Here is a 22,044-nt window from a genome sequence, read left to right on the forward strand (position 1 = left end):
TGAGGATAGTTAAAATGAATGTTTTAAAAAAATGCCGATCGTATTTCAAACACAATAATGAAGCAATTCACAATACGTTCCGTAATATGCAAATGAAAAACATTTCCAGATTGTTAGTTCATTGACACTATGATAGATGATAACTGTGACATAAAAAGAAAAATGTAATCACTGCGCTGTACAGAGGATTTCATTTCGATATATCAGCTAATGATGCCGCAATCCTACGATACCAACATTTTTCCCGTTGCACTCACTATCCACAGACCAGTGGCATTCTCAAGTATTTTCAAAAAGCTCTAATTACAAGAATATTGTTGCAAAAATAGTATGAGATTAGTGATATGATCACAGTAAGATATAACACGTTTGTATTTAAATCACATAATATATAATAAATATTAAGTGGGACGTGCGCCGCGTAGGTCGAAATGGAGCTTTTATGGTATTTTTAAAGCATGATCCTGGACATTCCTTAAACGTTTAATTTTGCTTAATTTTGAAGCCTTAATATCCTTTATATTTATTTTAAACATTTGATGACATAAAGTATTTTTATTACATAAAATAGTATTCTTTTAAATCTCTTGATCTAATGTTCTAGAATATACCTAGTAATATTTCAGTACAATTATGTGCAGTGGTGTTAAGATTTTTTTGATTTAATAATTTATAAAAACATTAATAAAATTTATGTTGACAATATTATAGTGAAATATTTACGATAAAAAATTATATTGATAATCTCTGTGATCCCAAATTTGACAAGAATTAGGCATTTTATTATTCAAAAAATGGGCAAGATTAACACATTTGAAGATAATTCTAAAGAAACAGATAATAAGCCATGTTTTTGACCATTCAAATAATGTAATAAATGTTCTACGAATAATGTTTGCTTTATAATAATTATTGACCTAAGAATAAGGTTGAATTTTTTTTCGGCTGGCTGAATTCTCAGTGGCTAAGCTACAACATACAGCCGTAGCTGTAAATTTACAAACGATAAATGAATTAGGGAGTAAGATCATGGTAACGCGCGTGTTTTAACATATAATGGAATGGAATACAATGGAAGAATGATGACTAGCTGAAAATACTCGTCAAAATAGGCCAGGTCGGAGAGAATGAGAAAGAGCTCCTTCCAGATAAATGGACTAACATAATATTTCAAGAATGCCACAGGATTTGTAGTGACAAAAATCCTACATGCAAATGAATGCTGACTCATGAAGAGGGCTGTTAGACCGTCAAATGATATGGTCCACAATCTTTAGTCATAAGCTTCTGACGAACAAGAAGATATATTCTGTAATTATGTAATAATTATACATAATTTGGGATCGTCGTTGAAAAAAAAATATTAAATAGCGATCAAATACTGGCCAATATTAATGAGAAACCTGTACCATTCATAATGAACTAACCAGTATGTATCCAAAATGCTATGTCAAATTCAGTACTAAAAGTATGTAGAGCAATAGTACGGTTTGGATAGAAAGAGAATTGATTTTGACGGAAGATACTTCGAACAAAAATGCAGATCTTGGCATTAAATAACATCATAAAATGCAAAAAAGTCATGACCATCCTCAATAATGGGGAAAAATATATGCATAACAGAATCGGAAAATCAGTATTTTAGCTCCTGAGTGATACATAGTAATGTATGCTTTCACAGAGTGAAGGTAACACTTTTTATTAGCAATGTCGGTTAGTTATACTTTGGACGCTGAAGACGCACCTAGCGCGTAATGATCAGACGGCCGATCGATGTAATTAATGTGCATTCTAAAGGTGGTAATTAAAAAGTCATTGTCTAGTCAGCAGCGAATGAGTACATGAGACCTACCCTTTACTACCTTTCCCACGCACTTTTTTTGTTTTCTGTGATGTTCAATACCTATAGTAAATTTACGTTTTATTTAACATTTTAGTTGCTAGATTATGTCATTAAGACCAACGGCGACTTTAATTTAGATAAAAGGTAAATATATTTATAAGCCATCATAATAATATACAAAAATAATTCAATGATTGTTTCTAAAATATTGCAAAATGTAAGATAATTTGTCGAAGTGGGTACCTACTCATCAAAATATAAAGCTTCTGGTCTAAAGCGCTACTGTCGTTGTCGTAGTCCCAGATTGGCCATAACTCTGAGCTTTCAGCGCGAGCTTTCCACAGCGGGTAGCTTTTAAATCATCCGTTAGCAGTAATGACGCGATCAGCGATGGTAATTTAGATAAAGGGTGGGGGGTTTTTGTTTCATCCGCCGCGTAGATGCGGCTCTGATTAGCTCATTGGCAGGGCCGCTTTTATTTTGACCCGATTAATTGGCACGGCCACAAAAGCCACGGCAAACGAGCTGCGCTATTGTGTGGGGTTTTTATGATTAGTTGTTTTTTGTTATTGCAAGCCTTGAATACTTGTCAGTATCTAACATTGTTGATCGTTGACGTGTAGTAGGTACTAAGGTTTTACTTTTTATGTAAACAATGCATACTGACTATAATATATCTATAAAACCTATGTAATTTTTACTAACTTCTGTAAATGAATAACGCAAACTTCATATTAAGTGATTAGGAGATTAATGTTTCTAATGATAAAAAAATGCTTTTTTCCGCAAATACATTTTTGCTTTTTTTCGGTGGTATTAATTCTCATGTAATGGTATAAATACATTTTATTAATGATTCCACTTTATTATTATTATTAATAAACTGGACCAGTTTCATGAGTTTTAATGGGACATTGTCACCAGTTGCCATAGTTAATTATAAACAGAAATGAAAAAGTGGATTTATTTAATTATTATTTCTACACATCTAAAACCTTCGAATAGTAATATATACTAATAAACATTTGATTACATAAATAAAATATAAACAAAACAATACACAGAATTATAAAAATGTAGTAAAATTTTGTTTTGTATTCAACGAATAATTCAAAAGATTTAGTTCTGCGATCAAACATGTTAAAAAAGGACTTTTTTGTTACCTACCAAAACCTATAATCTTTCTAGAGGCACCCTTTGTTATTATGTTATGAATATTTATTTTATAAAAGCGCTGTTATTATACACGTCTAGCGTAGTTCCACAGGAAAATCATGTGATCATTCCCGTATACTCTATAAGTTTAGTGTATCCCTTAAAATTCTGCCATAAAGCCAGTAGTATCAATAATAATAAAATTATGTAACTACATAATAAATATTGAAATATAAAAAGCAATACATACCTTTATAATATTTTATTGTATTTTTCAACAAATCGTATGTATGCAGAGAGCTTTTCCAGAATAACTGAAATAAAAAAGTACACCGTATGTTATAAGCCGATTTAAGCTTACTAAACAGAAACAGACATTCAGACGTATCTACATTATCGTGCGATTAACTTATTTGATGGCACCATAAAGGTTGATTTTTTTTATTAACTATATAATGTCTGTGGACGTGTTAAATAGGTTAAATTTATAATTGTTTATATCATTTTTCTTTAATATTTACATAAACACATGCTGTCTTTTCTAATTTCTTGTTGTATTATTATAATTTTGTATTTATTATGTATTATGGCGCAATGGCCAATCGCTGTAATGCCGTAATACTCTTTTTCGAAATAAATAAATAACATTATTAAATAAATAGCAAATAAGTAATACACTAATCTTTGCTGCATCTTTGTGCATACCACCCAGCTATTTCTTGCATGGGTAAACCTGGGATTCAGTGCTTTTTGAAGTTCCCTAATGGATCTCTGCAGAGACTACTGAGTCACTTACAACTTGTAACGTAGCAATGCCATCTTTGAACCTAAGATAATAAAATGTTTATTTTGTAGGTACGAGTATATAACAATATAATGAAACGCTCACCATTTGTGCGGATGCGCCATGTTTGAATTCCTTTCACCGTACTGGAAATTTTCGTTTGAAATACTTGTTAAGATGGACATTAGGTACATGTTTTTCCGTGAAGCTACATTACATCACTGAGTTATTATGTGGAAACAAAATGTCGAAGGGTGCCGGAAAACTATTTCACATAATTTGCTATGTATCTGATGAATAAAACAGATGAAGGTTTATAGAGTGCTGATATTATATTTCTTTGAATATAGACTAATTTAGGTTTATCAAAAATAATTTCAAACAAAATGTCGAAAGCTCGCATTAAAATATTGGCAATTAGATATTTTGCAAATATTTTTTTTTCAATATTTTTAATATAACTAAACCTCAGTGTATCTTACTTTTTTCAGAAAATAAATAAAGTAGCAATTTGCTATCTAAAATACCGTATTATCTTTCGGACCCAATTCACTTTTTCGGTCCATTCATGACAAAACTTTGTTATTCCATTATAAGAATAGACATATAAAGCAACTGAACAATCTTAAATTGAATTCTTCCTAAAGTGTTCTTTTTAGATATGCGATATCTGCATACCAGTTAATAAGTATATTTTATTATATAAAAACCACATAATTCCATTAGATTGCATGTCCACGAATATGTTATTCTGTTTTTTATTTTATTATATTAACTGTCAATTATTCATGGTGGAAATGCATTGTATTATTAATTTAATTTAATAAAACGCAATTTTTTATCGTACTTCTTCTACTTTTATTTATTATCTGGACCGGTTTTGTCCGCCTCAGAAGGACATATTCAACTTAAGTTTAGTTTAACTTTATTTTAGTTACGTTAATATTAATACTATCGACCGAAGCTACATGATGGAATTTGAGCTCAAATTATAATGGATTTTACTTTTGTACTATTCCGTTTGAGTCGTTTTTTGTGACCCAGGTTTCGCCTTTCAGTATCTTTGGGCATTGTGTACACTCACCAAAAGGCTAATATCAGTGTGTATTTGCCTTTTGATGAGTGTACACAGTGCTTGAATATGCCGAAAAGCGAAACAAGGGTCGCAAAAAACTACTCAATGGTAGGTAAAAAAAGATCCATTAGAATTGGTTACTTTAGTTGAAAATGTCCAACTGAGGCGTACAAAACCGGTCCAGATATTAAATAAAAGTGGAAGATGTACGACCAAAATTTGCGTTGTATAAATTAAATTAAAAATATAATTCTGTAAGAAAATTATATTGCAATGATGCATTGTAATACAGACTATCATTATATTTTGGAACTAAAGAAAAATAAATATCATAAACATTTTTAAAAAACATTATATTTTTACAAGCTTTTTTTATTTTATTAAAAACTGATTTAACACAAAGTTTCAGAATTCCTGATCCTCTATTAATTATAGAAAAGCATAATTTTCATCGCATAACTTTTATAAATATACCTACCTATTGGAAAAAAATCCTAAAAAATGTGGGGACCTACTAGGACTCAACCTGACATTTTTCATTTGCCAGGTGAATTTTTTTCTGTGTTAGGTTAGGTTAGGTTAGGTTAGACTTGATCATTTTATGGTATATTCTGCTTAATATTTCCATTTTTATTCTACTCCATAAAAACTAAACATTATCGAGGGTTCAATAATTATTTTTAAATGTAAATATAATCGCCTATAGTAGTTAGTGGTACATAGTTTGGAAAGCTCTATCGTCTTTTTCTTTTTGGTAGTTTTCTCATGGCTGATGATTGTGACCACCTTGAAATTCCGTCATCTTCTATCCGACTAAGACTTATCAACCATCTTGATCTTCTGCTTCTCTCAAATCAGAAAGAAGGCTGCTCCGTCCGCTCATGACATCACTTCAGTGCGGCAATGCTTTTTCTCTGCTTTACCTTCCTTGGAGGTTACCGAACACCATCAATTTCTCCAGGTTATCCGGACCGTGCCAAAAAATATGTCTAAAAAACTTTGTCTCAAATATATTTTTAAGAGCCGTTACTTCATCTGTAGTACATGAATAATTGACTGCATCCTAATTTGGACTGCCAAAAAATACAAAACATTTGATGTTAACACCACATTTCAAAGACATCGATTGCCTTCTGCTCCCTTGCCTACAGGGTCTGTGACTTGACACCGTACAAAAATATGCAGAACATTTGTACCACCAGCATCATTTTTGTGGCAATACAATAATTGATATTCCCAGTTTCTTCCATAGAATAGTAAGATGTGTCATCGTATTTTTCGTAATCTTGTGCGCCTTATTATTTCCGTTTCTGTCATAAAAATAACTATAATTAACACTATTGGTAATAGGTATTATAATAAATTACCAAAACTTTAGAAGTATTCATGATATACCCGAGAAAACTAATGGAAAATATAATAAAGTTAATAAATCTTCACTAGTTTATCAAAAAATATTAGTTATCTACCACCACTTTACTATGAGATTAATAATCTAGATTCAAAAGTTGTGAAGTTAATTAAAAATTGAGTTTATAGTTCATAAATATTTCTAAGTTAAATAATTTTAATCGTAGTAAGAGTATTTCTAAAACATAAATCTCAAAATTTCAAAGTCTGGCTGAATTGAAATAAATTTTTGAGTGTGCGCAAAATAATATAATATTTAAAAATATGTGCATAACATTTTAATATAATATATTTGTTCATATAACGTCAATACAATTGAAACATTATTGATTAAAAAACAAACAAAAATATAACGCCTTTATGTAGTATAGTGAACCTGATATCTATATATATAAAAGAAAGTCGGGTTAGTTACACCATTATAACTCGAGAACGGCTGGACCGATTTTTATGATCTTTGCATTGTTGGATTTTTCTCAGCCCCGAATAGCAGAATAACTATTAAAACATCGGAAAATTTTACGGGAAAAAAAATTATGAAGAAAATTAATTTTATCATACATTTTGACATTATGAACAATGAACGCGCAATCGAAAATAAAAGAAAATAACAAAAAAATTAAATCCGTATACAACGCCATCTCTGATACATGACAGAAAGAATAAACAAGAAACAAACAAACAAATGAAAGGCGTTGTGTGAATTATCTATCCTTTGACAGTTGATTCAGTTCAGCCTCAGATAATCCCGAAAGACTTTGTTGTATACTCCGGCGAATTTTGGAGGAAGTTGTCCTACCTGAATCTTTTTTACTTCTTCAACAGCGTCCAAAAATAAAGCCAAGGATAAAATTACATGATCTCATTGCTGGTATTGCTCATTATTTACCTACCAATTTCAAAATCCATCCTTCGAACTTCATTCGACAATCGATCTACGTGAATAATCGAGCCGATTACCAGCTAGGTGCGCAAATAGCTATTTTGATCGTGATATTTAAACGGTAAGTTGCCTTCGAAGATGTTCACTTTGTGAGGTTATCAAATTTGTGATTGTGTGTGCATCGATAACTGCTTCATTATGTAATTTTGAATTATGTGATTAATTTTCCATTGTTTATCATTTGATGATTCGTCAAAATGCTGACAACTATTTGCTGCAATTTCGTCAATTGCTTAAAATCGAGACGGAGCGCCTCACTTTCATTCGGTTGAACCAAGCCAAACTGCTATCGGAGGAGTATATTCATTTACGCGATGCAATCAGCACCAAAGGAGATGCAGCTAATGTTGGTCGATTGACTATTCTATCGGCAATGTACATTGGCAGCCCGCGTCATATGCATGAATATGCGCAAGATGCAATGACATATGTTCCTCATTACGGTCGTCCAGATCTATTCATCACCTTTACATGAAATCCGAAATGAATAGAAATTGTTCAACTGCTACTCCCCGGACAAACATCAAGTGATCGGCACGACATCACCGCACGTGTCTTCAAACAAAAAATTCTGTCGCTGATGAACTACATTGTTAAGCATCACGTCTTTGGGAAACTCAATGCTGGATGTATTCGATTGAATGACAAAAACGAAGCTTGCCGCATGCACACATTTTTATTTGGTTCGACCAGACCAAAAAAATGACATCATATGTGCCGAGATTCCTGATCCCGAAACTGATCCAGACCTGCATGATGTTGTAATTACTTACATGATTCATGGACAGTGTGACGCCATCAACCCCCAATCACCGTGCATGGTCGACTGCAAGTGTTCCAAGCGTTATCCATGAAGTTTAACGGCGGAGACTATCACTGCCAGTGATGGTTATCCACTGTATCGGCGTCGATCACCCAATGATAACGGTAGAAATATCACAACGAAAATGAAGTGAAACGATATCGTGGTCGACAACACTTGGATTGTTCCGTATTTGCCACTTTTTTTTCAAAACATTCAAGGCGCATTGCAACGTGGAGTTTTGCAATTCAGTGAAGTCCATCAAATACATCTGAAAATATGTCACCAAAGGCAGCGATATTGTAGTTTTTGGCCTTCAAACTCCCAATACCAACGATGAAATCACGCACTATCAAGTTGATCGATATGTGAGCTGCAATGAAGCAATTTGGCGTAATTTCTCACTCCCCATTCATCAACGTCATCCCACTGCTGTACATTTGGCGGTGCATCTGGAGAATGGTCAACAAGTTTATTTCAACGCATCGAATGTTGCTCAACGTGCTGAAATATCTCCAGCGCCAACATTGACCAATTTATTTTCGATTTGCCAAAGCGATTCGTTTGCACGAACGTTGTTCTACTCTAAGATGCCACGTTATTACACTTGGAACGCTTCATCGAAGAAATTTCAACGTCGGAAGCAAGGCGATGCGGTTCCTGATCATCAGGATGTGCATTCTACTGATGCTCTTGGTCGCATTTACATAGTTCATCCGAAGAATGGCGAATGATTCTATTTGCGGTCGTTGCTGGTAAATGTTCGTGGGCCGACATCATTTGAATCACTTCGAACTGTCAATGGTGTAGTGTGCCCAACATTTTGTGCTGCATGTCAAAAGCTCAATTTGCTTGAAAATGATACTCATTGGGACATGACAATCGCTAAAATATTTGTTTCTGCATCTCCAAGTCAGATACGCACATTATTTGCTATCATTATTTTGACATGCTTCCCATCGAATCCACCTCAACTGTAGAACAACTACAAGGATGACATATCAGAAGACATTTTATATCGAATTCGTGTCATTTCAGGGAATCCTGATCTCGAGGTGAATAAGGAGATACATAACCAGGTTTTCCTTTTGATCGAAGACATGTGTTACCTCATGTGCGGCAGTTTGTAAGTCAAGTTAGGAATGCCAATGCCACATCGTGGAGTGAATTACGCTTTCAATCTAGAATTGGAACGTGAACGTGAAAATGATCGAGATGCATTGAACTAATTAGTTCGAACGAATGTACCAATGTTGAACCCCCAACAGAAGGTAGTGCACGATACGTTAATGAAGGCAATTGATGATGGAAAAGGTGGCTTATTTTTCCTCGATGCGCCCAGTGGAGCTGGGAAGACATTCCTCATGTCATTGATTTTGGCCACTGTTCGTGCGAGATCCGAAGTTGCTGTAGCAGTTGCTTCTTCCGGGATAGCGGCCACGTTGCTAAAAGGATGCTGAACGGCTCATTCAGCGTTGAAATTACCGTTAAACCTTCAAACGACTGAAAAACCGATATGCAATATTGCGAAACATTCAGCAATGGCCAAAGTTTTAGTAGCAAGTAAAATCATCACCTGGGATGAATGTAGAATGGCGCACAAACGCGCATTGTGAGAGATGTTTTGGAGGCGCAATGATTCTACTATCTGGCGATTTCCGCCAAACACTACCAGTCATTCCAAGATCGACTGCTGCCTATGAAATAAATGATTGCCTCAAATCATTGACTCTGTGGCGTTATGTGAAGAACCTTCAGCTGACGACAAACATGCGAGTTACATTGCTAAACGATCCATCAGCCGAAGATTTCTCTAAGCAATTTCTGACTATCAGTAACGGCCGTGTTCCTGTCGACGTATCAAACGGATTGATTTCGTTTCCGCTGAATTTTTGCAATTTTGTGTCAACAATTGGTTGAGTGAACGAGCAATTCTTCCAGTAAAGAACAAAGATGTGGATCACTTAAACTTCACAATTCAAAATCAAATCGTTGGTCTACTGCATTCCTTCAAATCTATCGACTGTGTAAGTGCTCGGCCGTAGTAATTTGCGGGCGCGGTGCGGCGGCGTCTTGCGAAACTAAAACGTATAGCCATGTGTATTATGCCCGAAAAAAGACACTGTCTATGAACATTTTACACACGGTTATACGATTGAGTTTTGCAAAATGCCGGTGCGCTACCCCCGCGCGACCACTACGTTCTTGCACTAACAAACGAAGACGAAGCAACCAACTAGCCAACTGAATTTTTAAACTCATTGGATATTCCTGGCTTGTCACCGCACAAATTACAACTGAAGGTTGGCTCGGTAGTCATCATGCTTCGAAATCTGAACCAACCAAAACTATGTAATCCATTTCATTTTGATTTGATTTTGGCACATTTATTGAACTTAATTCATTTTGAATATTCATTTTAACTTAATAAAAAAATGAATTTAATTCAGCAAATAAGTTAACACAAGATTATTGATTCTGAGGTGGTACGAAGTTGTTTTTAATCTGTTTTTTCTGGACACCGAGAGTACTTTTTACGCAATAAACATCATTATGTATATTATATCTACTGCATCACTGACATCAACTGAATACAAATACACAATAAATATTAATAATTCAATAATTAATTAAAAACTTCAACACTTGGTTGCTATTTTCTTTTTGTTTTTATTATTTATTACCAAATCAGTTTAAAAATTGTTGTTTTTAATTTAATAAAACGCATTTTTTTGTCATACTTATTCCAGTTTTAATCAATAGATTAGAACCGGTTTCGTCCGCCTCAGAGGGACATTTTCAACTGAATACATTTTTTTTAAATAATATTTATCAAAAAAAATCCAAAGCGACAGAAATAATATAACAATAGGTACATAAATTAACCGTCCAATAATATCATCCCAATAAAAAATAATTTAAAATTAATGAGGTTGGACATTAATGTTTAACTTACATAACAGTTTAAAAATGCCGACACAGAGAATATTAAAGATATTCTATTAATTGAGTCAGTATTTACTTAGTACAGGATATTTATAAGTCAAGTTTTTTCGGTTATAACACCATTGTCAAGTCTACGAAAACAATCAACTTCAATCAACCCTCTCCGTCATCTTGGGTCTATTAAAAAATAATATTTACTTGGAAACCATATTAATTTGCTTTTCATTATTGACAGATTATTACATAAATAGTTTCAGGGTAAGAAATAGAGATCATGTCATTTTATACTAGACAAGTCGTTTATTGTTTGTAATCTTGATAATGGTGTTATAGCTCAAATATCCATTAACTTTAAATATCCTGTAGAATTTAATAATATTGTCATTTTAATTGAAAATATAGATTTAAATCAAACATATTGGAAAATTCAATATAGCGGGGTGCAACGGTAAATATATAGAGTAGCTACATTGATTTTTGACATTTATGAAGTCACTTTTTATCTATCTTTGAATAATACAAAACGTCTCGCTAATGCTCTGCAATGACTATTTGATTATAATATAGGATTTTGTAGTCAATTTAATTATGAGTTTTATTTTATATTCAAAATTAAACGAAGTTAATAAATTAAATAGGTAAGTATTGCATACTGAAATATCAAAATCGACTTTTCCAGTCATCTTTACAGCGCAATCAGTATAGACTGCTCAGGACGTTCTCGATTTATCTCCTCAACGCCAACAAAGCTTGGAGGTTTCATCTGTTTGTAGTTGAGGCGTTAGTTTCCATCTCAAAGTTCCGTAGAGCTTTCGCCGTGGGAGTACAAGCCAGAGGAACTTTCTACAAACTCACCTTAGAATGGAATGTGTGAGTGTCAGATTTTCATGTCAAAGTTTGCACTTTAATCTTTTATACTTCAGTCTTGGGCGAACGCGTTTGGTAAACCGCACTAAAAGTTTACGTATAATGCCTGATGTGTATTGTCAAAGTTTGCAATGAAGCGAATCGTGATTACAATTCACAGAACTTACTGAGTACATTTTGTGCCATAAAACATTTTCTATTCACTGTTCAAGTAAGTAAATAATATTATTACATTTAATATCATTCTGTATTGTTTTAGTTATTAACTACCCATTTAAATATGTATTATATTATATAATAATATAATACTGTATCTTTTATTCAACGAATAATTCACAAGATTATTGTATATATTATATATTAATTATTTAATAACTGTTGAGAATTTAAATATACACATGTAAATATTATTTTAATTGTTCATAATTATGTTAAAGTACCAACGAGAAGAGAGTGTTTTTTATTATTATATAAAACGTTATGCATAATAATAATATTATTCTTAATCCACAGTAAAAAAAAAACAATAATAATATTATGTTAAGAGCAAAATAAATTAAAATCACTAAGTAGTAGATAGAAACAAATTAATTAACAAAAAATCCTCGTCTACTTTCTGTGTTAAATCATACTGATCGTATATTTATTTCATTCGACAGTATTGTGCCCACATGACCTTACGTCCAGTTGTCTTAGTGTCACTTAAACCTTTGGATTTGCACCATTGTGCTTTTTCAATTAAGCTACGGATGTCCTACTTAATTATGGCGATTGCACCTAGTAGTTCTGACATTAAATGCTTATCAAATTGCGATACCAGGGTAATCTTAGCATTATCATCTGTTACCTGGAACAATTCAGTGGAGCACGGAGATTCTTAAGTCACAAAATGCAACGTCGTCTTCTGCTACGTTTGCCTTCTTGGATGATATGTTGGCGAATGTTGTACTCTTATTTTCTCGTAATGTGGCCAATATATCGTATTATCTGGTTTTGATACTACATAGCACTTCACGGTCCTTTCCCATTCGATTAAAAACTTTATTATTTGTCATCCGGTTAGTCCGAGAAATTTCGAAGATGCATCTATACAGCCACATTTCGAAAGTTTAAACTCTACATGACATCGTTTGATTTAGCGACTTTACCACCAATACCACCAATACCATAGAATATAATTGAAGGAACATAATACTAAGTTAAGGTTTCGATTTATAAGGAGGCGTCTCATTGTGAGAAAAGCACTTTTTGCGATCTCAAGTATTCATAAGCTAATTCTATTCTTACGGATACTAATGCATAATAAAATCTTTTAAAAATATTTAGTATTTACTTTGTGGTAATTCAAATAAACTATTTATATTTAGTACATCCAATAACCATGATCGAATTTACATAGACATAATTCAACAGGTCTTCAATATTGATAAAGGAAACATTACATGCTCGAAGGGTAGCAATTTATTAGAATTTTCAAATGACCTGAGTAAACATAATCATAAAGTTATAAATGATAATATATTATTTAAAATCCATCATCATGCAAATAGGAAGTTTACAAAAATTTGAATTCAGAATATCCAAAAATAAATAAAATATTAATATCCCTAAAACCAAACTCCAATTGCTGTAAATGCTTCACATTTTTCATATTACAATAAATTTTCCATATGCTCTACTTAATTATTGTAACTTTACATTTTACCAGTTATCTCTTTTCCCAATTATATATGATTAAACTGGCGCTAAGGTCCATTTAGGTCCATGGCCGACTGCACAACCATCCTCCAGGCGTCTCTGTCCAAAGCTTCTCTTTTCCAGTCGGTCACACCCAGCTTCGCTGCATCCCTGCTGACGGCGTCCGACCATCTCTTCCGAGGTCGGCCTAGAGGCCAGATACCCGCTGGGACTCCTTTGTAGACCCTGTAGAGACCTCTGTTTTCTTTGCACCTTACAACGTGACCGGCCTATCCCAGCATTCTTGCCCTCAGAATATTTCTGATCTTCGGCTTGAAAGACTCGTAAAGTTCGGCATTCTTACGAATGCGCCACCCTTGGTCCTCTTTAATTGTTCCAAGTATTCTTCGGAGAATTTTGTTTTCAAATACTTAGCCTTTTTTTGTTTCTCCGTAATGCTCCGGGTTTCGCATCCGTAGAGAACTATTATAGGTTTTAGGATCACATTGTATACCTGAAATTCCGTTTTTCTGGACAGCATTTTGGACCCAAATAATATGCTCTTCAATGCAAAGAACGCTCTATTTCCACTCTTCAGTCGGCAGGCAAGCTCTGTGTCAAGATCATTTTTTTCAGAGATCTCAGTTTCTAAGTACCTAAATTGTGCTACTTTTTCAAATATGGAATTGCCAATTACAATATTTCCTGAGTTTCGGTTTTTTCTCGACACTCTTAGGTACTTGGTCTTCTCTACGTTTCTGAAGATTAATTTTCTTTGCCGTGGTCTCCAATGCAGTGAAAATATCAACTATGTGCCTGATCATCGCCCAGAATCACCAGATCATCTGCATATCCAAGAACTTTATGGGATCCATTCTGGTCGACTCCTCCGTCACTTTTGAGAGCTTCTCTCACTGCTTTCTCTAATGCAAGATTGAAAAGCAACGGTGATAGAGAATCGCCCTGCCTTAGCCCACCTGTCACCTCGAAAGATTCCGATACATTTCCTTGGATAAGTATCCTGCTTCGCGATCCTTTTGTACATGTCCTTACCAAATTGATAAGCTTTTCTGGGAACTGAAACTCTTTTAATATTTTCCAGAGAGTTTCTCTATGCACAGAGTCGTATGCAGTTTTGAAGTCAACGAAGAGACAGTGGACATCTTGGTTATATTCCCACCTCATTTTTAGTATCTGGCGCAGTGTAAAAATCTGATCCGTTGTGCTGCAATTTCTCCTGAACCCAAACTGATAGTCACCCATAGCAGCTTCTGCATAAGGCACCATTTTTGCTAGGACAACATTTGAGAGAACTTTATACACTGTCGGTAGGAGAGATATGCCACGATAATTTGTGCAGTTGTGCTTCTCTCCTTTTTTGAGGATTGGGCACACCAGTGACTCTTTCTATTCGTCAGGTAATCTCTCTTCTTCACAGATTTGTTTAAACAACCCCAGCATAGAGTTCAAAAGAGCTTCCCCTCCGTGCTTGAGTAGTTCCGTGGGAATGTTGTCGTTGCCCGCCGCCTTATTGTTATTCATTTGCCGAAGAGCACCTTTGAGTTCTGCTCTGCCCTGCACCTCTGCCCAACCCCCAACCTGGAGGTCCAGGTCTGTTGGTCCGCGGGAGATATTTTATAATTCTCCTACCCTCGATTAGGGTATTCTCTTATCCGCCACCTGGAGACGCGCTCTCTAGGGATTACAGACTCCCCCGAGAGCCCAATTATATAGCTGTTTTTTAACGTCACTACACACTGTATAGTATTGTCAATAATCAATTATTATAATGTTACATTCCAGTCGTGAAGGGTGGATATAGGCTGTTAAAATCCGGCATAAAAATAGTGCACACTAAACTTTATCAGTCAAACGTATTTATTTTCATTGAACTAATACTACAATGTGTAGATAGTATTTGTTGGTTTTTAAAATTCAATTGAACACTGCTTAACCAAACTATAGTAGACAATAGTCAAAAAGTATTCATTTATCCATAAAATATCTCAAATTATGCCATTTAAACATAGGTACAAAATTTTAGTCAATTTATAAATAGATAAATATTTTTTATCAATTACGGATTGGGTAGACACCATCTGTAATATAAATGATCCAGTATTGAAAGATAAGAACTCAAAAAACGTAGTTTTGAGATAATCATATTTTAATATTTTGAATATTTTACTATACACAAGATTTGACAAGTTTTACGAGGTAGACACATGTCAGAATTTATATTATTGCGACTGGTACCTACTATTTATGTCGAATCATAACAGTCTACATCCACCCTTTGCCACTGTTACATTCTACAGTTTTTTAAGTCAGAAAAATCAATACCTATGTTTATTACAAAAATGTATAATAATTATCTAATCAAATATATAAAAATCAATATTTGTTTGTTTGTTTGTTCGTATTTTATGCGCTGCCATACCGTTCATCCGATTGCGATAAAACTTTGTCAACTTATTGCTTGCACTTTCGCGAAGAGTAAAGGCTATACACATATGTGTCGCTAGATTTCAAAATCAGCCAAGTCCACCTTTAGATATTTTGTACTTTTTTGTGAATTCCTGAAGAACTAATGCTTTCTAACATTTCTGCATTATAGAAATGTGGAACTTATCAATTTTAAATATTCTATACTCGAAATAATATAAACTTTCACCCTTGTGACTGTGTACTTGAGAAAACAATAAGCTGTTGTTCTCTTATTCATCTATTATGGACTTGGCTGATTTTGAAATCTAGCGACACAATATAATGAAAAAGAATGTCTGTCTGTCTGTCTGTCTGTCTGTACCGTATGCTTCCTATACCATTCATCCGATTGCAATGAAATTTTGGTAAGTGGTTGTATGCACACCCGTTAAGGTTTATGAATTAGAAAAATCATCATTTTCTTCTTCTTCTTCATTCTATTTTCTTTTATTTGTATGGTTCCTACACCATTCATCCGATTGCGATGAAACTTTCGTCGGTTATTGTACGCACACTCGCAAAGGTTTCTAAATTAGAAAAACCATTTTCTTCTTCTTCTTCATTATATCTTCTTTTATTCGTATGGTTCCTATACCATTCATCCGATTGCGATGAAACCTTCGGCAGTTGTTGTGGTAACACCCGTAAAGGTTTCTGAATTAGTACAACCTTCTTCTTCTTCTTCTTCATTCTATCTTCTTTTATTCGTATGGTCCCTAAATCATTCATCCAATTGCGATGAAACTTTTGTCAGTGATTGTGCCAACACTGCCAACATCCGCGAAGGTTTTTAATTGTACAACCATCTTCTTTTTCATTTTATTACCTGTTATTCGTATGGTTCCTATACCATTCATCCGATTTCGATGAAACCTTCGTCAGTTGTTGTGGTAACACCCGTAAAGGTTTCTGAATTAGTACAACCATCTTCTTCTTCTTATTCATTCTAGCTTCTTTTATTCGTATGGTCCCTATATCATTCATACGATTGCGATAAAACTTTCGTCAGTGGTTGTGCCAATACCCGCAAAGGTTTCTGAATTGTACAACCATTTCCTTCTTCATTATAATATCTTCTTTTATTCGTATGGTTCCTATACCATTCATCCAATTGTGATGAAACCTTCCTCAATTGTTGTGTGGTAACACCTGCAAAGGTTTCTGAATTAGTACAACTATCTTATTCTTCTTCTTCTATTCTATATTCTTCTATTCGTATGCGTTCTTATTCCATTCATCTGATTGCAATAAAACGTTCCTCAGTAATTGTGCCAGCTATCGCAAAGGTTTCTGAATTAGTACAGCCATCTTCTTTTTCTATTATATCTTCTTCTATTCGTATGCATTCCTATACCATTCATCCGATTGCAATGAAATTTTGATCAAGACGTGTTGTGCTCACGCCCGCAAAGGTTTCTGAATTGATACAAATATTTTCTTCTTCTTTTTCTTCTATTCGTATGTGTTCTAATACCATTCATTCGATTGCGATGACATTTTGACCAGTTGTTGCATTCGAAATTCGAAATTCAAAAATTAAAATTCAAAATTCGAAAATACAACATTCAAAATTCGAAATTCCATATTCCAAAATACAACATTCAAAATTCGAAATTAAAAAATTAAAATTCAAAATTCAAAAATACAACATTCGAAATTCAAAATTCAAAATACAACATTCGAAATTCAAAATTCGAAAATACAACAATCGAAATTCGAAATTCGAAATTCAAAATTCATAATTCAACATTCAAAATTCGAAATTCAAAATTCAAAATTCAAAACTCCAAAATACAACATTCAAAATTCGAAATTCAAAATTCAAAATTCCAAAATACAACATTCAAATTTCGAAATTAAAAATTCAAAATACAACATTCGAAATTCGAAATTCAAAATTAGAAATACAACATTCAAAATTCAAAATTCGAAATACAACATTCAAAAATTTGAAATTCAAAAATTAAAAATCAAAATTCAAAATTCAAAAATACAACATTCGAAATTCGAAATTCAAAAATTCAAATTCAAAATTCAAAATTTCTAAAATAAAAAATTCAAAATTCAAAATTTGAAGATACAACATTCGAAATTCGAAATAAGAAATTCGAAATTTCAAATTCAAAAATTAAAATTAAAAATTCGAAATTCAAAAAAAAAACATTCGAAATTCGAATTTCAAAATTCAAAATACAACATTGGAATTTCAAACGTATTTTCAAATTTTGAATCACAAATGTTGTATTTTGAATTTTGAATTTCGAATGTTGTATTTTGGAATTTTGAATTTTGAATTTCAAATTTCGAATGATTTTTTTCGAATTTTGAATTTCGAATTTCGAATGTTGTATTTTCAAATTTTGAATTTTGAATGTTGTATTTTCGAATTTTGAATTTTGAATTTGAATTTTTGAATTTCGAATTTCGAATGATGTATTTTGAATTTTTAATTTCGAATGTTGTATTTTGAATTTTGAATTTCGAATTTCGAATGTTGTATTTTGGAATATGGAATTTCGAATTTTGAATGTTGTATTTTCAAATTTCGAATTTCGAATGTTGTATTCAAAATTAGAAATACAACATTCGAAATTCAAAATTTGAAAATACAACATTCGAAATTCGAAAATACAACATTCAAAATTCAAAATTTGAAGATACAATATTCGAAATTCAAAATTCGAAATACAACATTTGAAATTCGAAATTCAAAAATTAAAAATCAAAATTCAAAATTCAAAAATACAACATTCGAAATTCGAAATTCAAAAATTCAAATTCAAAATTCAAAATTCGAAAATACAACATTCAAAATTCAAAATTTGAAGATACAACATTCGAAATTCAAAATTAGAAATTCGAAATACAACATTCGAAATTCGAAATTCAAAAATTAAAATTCAAAATTCAAAAATACAACATTCGATATTCGAAATTCAAAAATTCAAATTTAAAATTCAAAATTCGAAAATGCAACATTCAAAAATTCAAATTTGAAAATACAACATTCGAAATTCGAAATTAAAAACTCAAAATGCATCATTCGAAATTCGAAATTCAAAAATTCAAATTCAAAATTTAAAATTCGAAAATACAACATTCAATTTCAAAATTTGAAAATACAACATTTGAAATTCGAAATTCAAAATTCCAAAATACAACATTCGAAATACGAACAATTCAAAATACATCATTCGAAATTCGAAATTCAAAATTCAAAATTCAAAATTCAAAATTACAAAATACAACATTCGAAATTCGAAATTCAAAATTCAAAATACATCATTCGAAATTCGAAATTCGAAATTAAAAATTCAAAATACAACATTCGAAATTAGAAATTCAAAAATTTGAATTCAAAATTCAAAATTCAAAGATATAACATTCGAAATTCGAAATTTAAAATTAGAAATACAACATTTAAAATTCAAAATTTGAAGATACAACATTCGAAATTTGAAATTCAAAAATTAAAATTCAAAATACAACATTCGAAATTCGAAATTCAAAATTCAAAATACAACATTCGAAATTCGAAATTCAAAATTCCAAAATACAACATTCGAAATTTGAAATTCAAAATTCAAAATACATCATTTGAAATTAAAAATTCAAAATACAACATTCGAAATAAGAAATTCAAAAATTTGAATTCCAAATTCAAAATTTAAAAATACAACATTAGAAATTCGAAATTCAAAATTAGAAATACAACATTCAAAATTCAAAATTTGAAAATACAACATTCGAAATTCGAAATTCGAAATTGAAAATTCAAAATACATCATTCGAAATTCGAAATTCAAAAATTCAAATTCAAAATTCAAAATTCGAAAATACTACATTCAAAATTCAAAATTTGAAAATACGACATTCAAAATTCGAAATTCAAAATTCGAAATTCAAAAATTCAAATTCGAAATTCAAAATTCGAAATACAACATTTTAAATTCGAAATTAAAAATTCAAAATAAAACATTCGAAATTCGAAATTAAAAATTCAAAACTCCAAAATACAACATTCGAAATACGAAATTCAAAATTCAAAATTCAATATTCAATATTCAAAATTCCATAATACAACATTTGAAATTCAAAAATTAAAATTCAAAATTCAAAAGTTGAAAATACAATATTCGTTATTCAAAATTCAAAAATACAACATTCAAAATTCGAAATTCAAAAATTGAAATTTAAAATTCGAAATTCAAAATTCTGAAATACAACATTCGAAATTCGAAATTCAAAATTCAAAATACATCATTCGAAATTCGAAATTCTAAATTAATAATTCAAAATACAACATTCGAAATTAGAAATTCAAAAATTTGAATTCAAAATTCAAAATTTAAAAATACAATATTCGAAATTCAAAATTCAACATTCGATATCAAAATTCAAAATTCAAAACTCAAAATTCAAAATTCGAATTCAAACCTCAAAATTTCAAATTTAAAATCCAAAATACAACATTCGAAATTCAAAATTTAAAACCTTAAAATTCAAAATTCGAATTCAAACTTCAAAATTCAAAATACAATATTCGAAATTCAAAATTAAAATTCAACATTCGATATCAAAATTCAAAATTCAAAACTCAAAATTTAAAATTCGAATTCAATCTTCAAAATTCAAAATTCGAATTCAAACTTCAAAATTTCAAATTCAAAATCCAAAATACAACATTCGAAATTCAAAATTCAAACTTCAAAATTCGAAATTCAAAATTCAAACCTCAAAATTCAAAATAATACGAAATCATATTTAGAATTTTGAATTTCAAATTTGGAATTCTATTTTTGAAATTTTGAATTTTGAATGTTGAATTTTATTTTTTTACTTTTGACGCTCAAATTTTGCATTTATTAGTAGGAATTTTAAATTTCAGATTTTGTAATATTTTGATCTTTGAATTTTGTATTCGAATTTTGAATTTTGAGGTTTGAAGTTCGAATTTGGAGTAAGGAATATCATATTTAGAATTTAAAATTTGGAATACTATTTTTAAATTTTGAATTTGGAAGCTCAAATTTTGCATTTATAAGTTAGAATTTAAAATATCAGATTTTATATAATTTTTCATTTTGATCTATGAATTTTGCATTCGAATTTAGAATTTTGAGGTTTGAATTTCGAATTTCGAATTAAGAATTAAGAATTTCATATTAAGAAGTTAGAACTCATAATATAACATTTTATATTAAATTTGAATTTCGATTTTTGAATTTGGAATTTTCAATTTCAATTTTTCAATTTTGAATTTCTTATTTTAAATTTGGAATTCTGTTTTTTAAATTTTCAATTTTGACGTTTTCAGTCATATATAATTCTTTACATTTTAGCACTTTTGTTGGAAAAAATAATACTAAAGCATCATTAGAAAATTTCATTAATTATAAATAAATACTCCTATATGGAATGGTATTAGGTTATTTGTTTGATTAATAATGTTACCGAATTTAATTGCAGAAATACAGCCTTTACAACATGAAGTAGACTTTAAGGACATTCCCATAGTTATATACGCTGTGACAACATGGATAACGGTCAGCAGAATATCGGTAAAAATATAACACACTTCACTAAGTTTTCTGGATTTTTAAATTGCTTGGTTGGCAAAAAGTTGGCAAAAAATCACTTTACCACTAAGTTAACGTTAAATTAATTAAATAGATTGAATAACACAGATTAAATTCACGCACTTATAAGATGTGTTATATTGTTAATGATTAAATTAAATTAATTTTCGTTTGTTATTTAATTTTACAGAAATAATTCACCAGGGTATCGATAATGACGTAGTAGATGATATTATTAAATTTGAGTATGCGGAAGAAAGTGATTTTGATGAAGAACAGATTAGGGTCGCTAGTCAAATGGAAGGTATCTTGAATGTGAGATATTTGATGATAACACAATACGCGACACGTTTGAAACTGTTGGTATTCCACAATATATTGTATTCCAACCTGAATTTTCAGTTGATAGAAGGAGTCGTTGGTCGAAACGTAATGTTGCAGGATGGAAACGAAGTGTATATAAGGAGAATATGAGT

This window comes from Rhyacophila brunnea, unplaced genomic scaffold, assembly GCF_057557595.1.
Source record: "Rhyacophila brunnea isolate RB1 unplaced genomic scaffold, BYU_Rbru_1.0 scaffold_16, whole genome shotgun sequence".
Classification (NCBI taxonomy): Eukaryota; Metazoa; Arthropoda; class Insecta; order Trichoptera; family Rhyacophilidae; genus Rhyacophila; species Rhyacophila brunnea.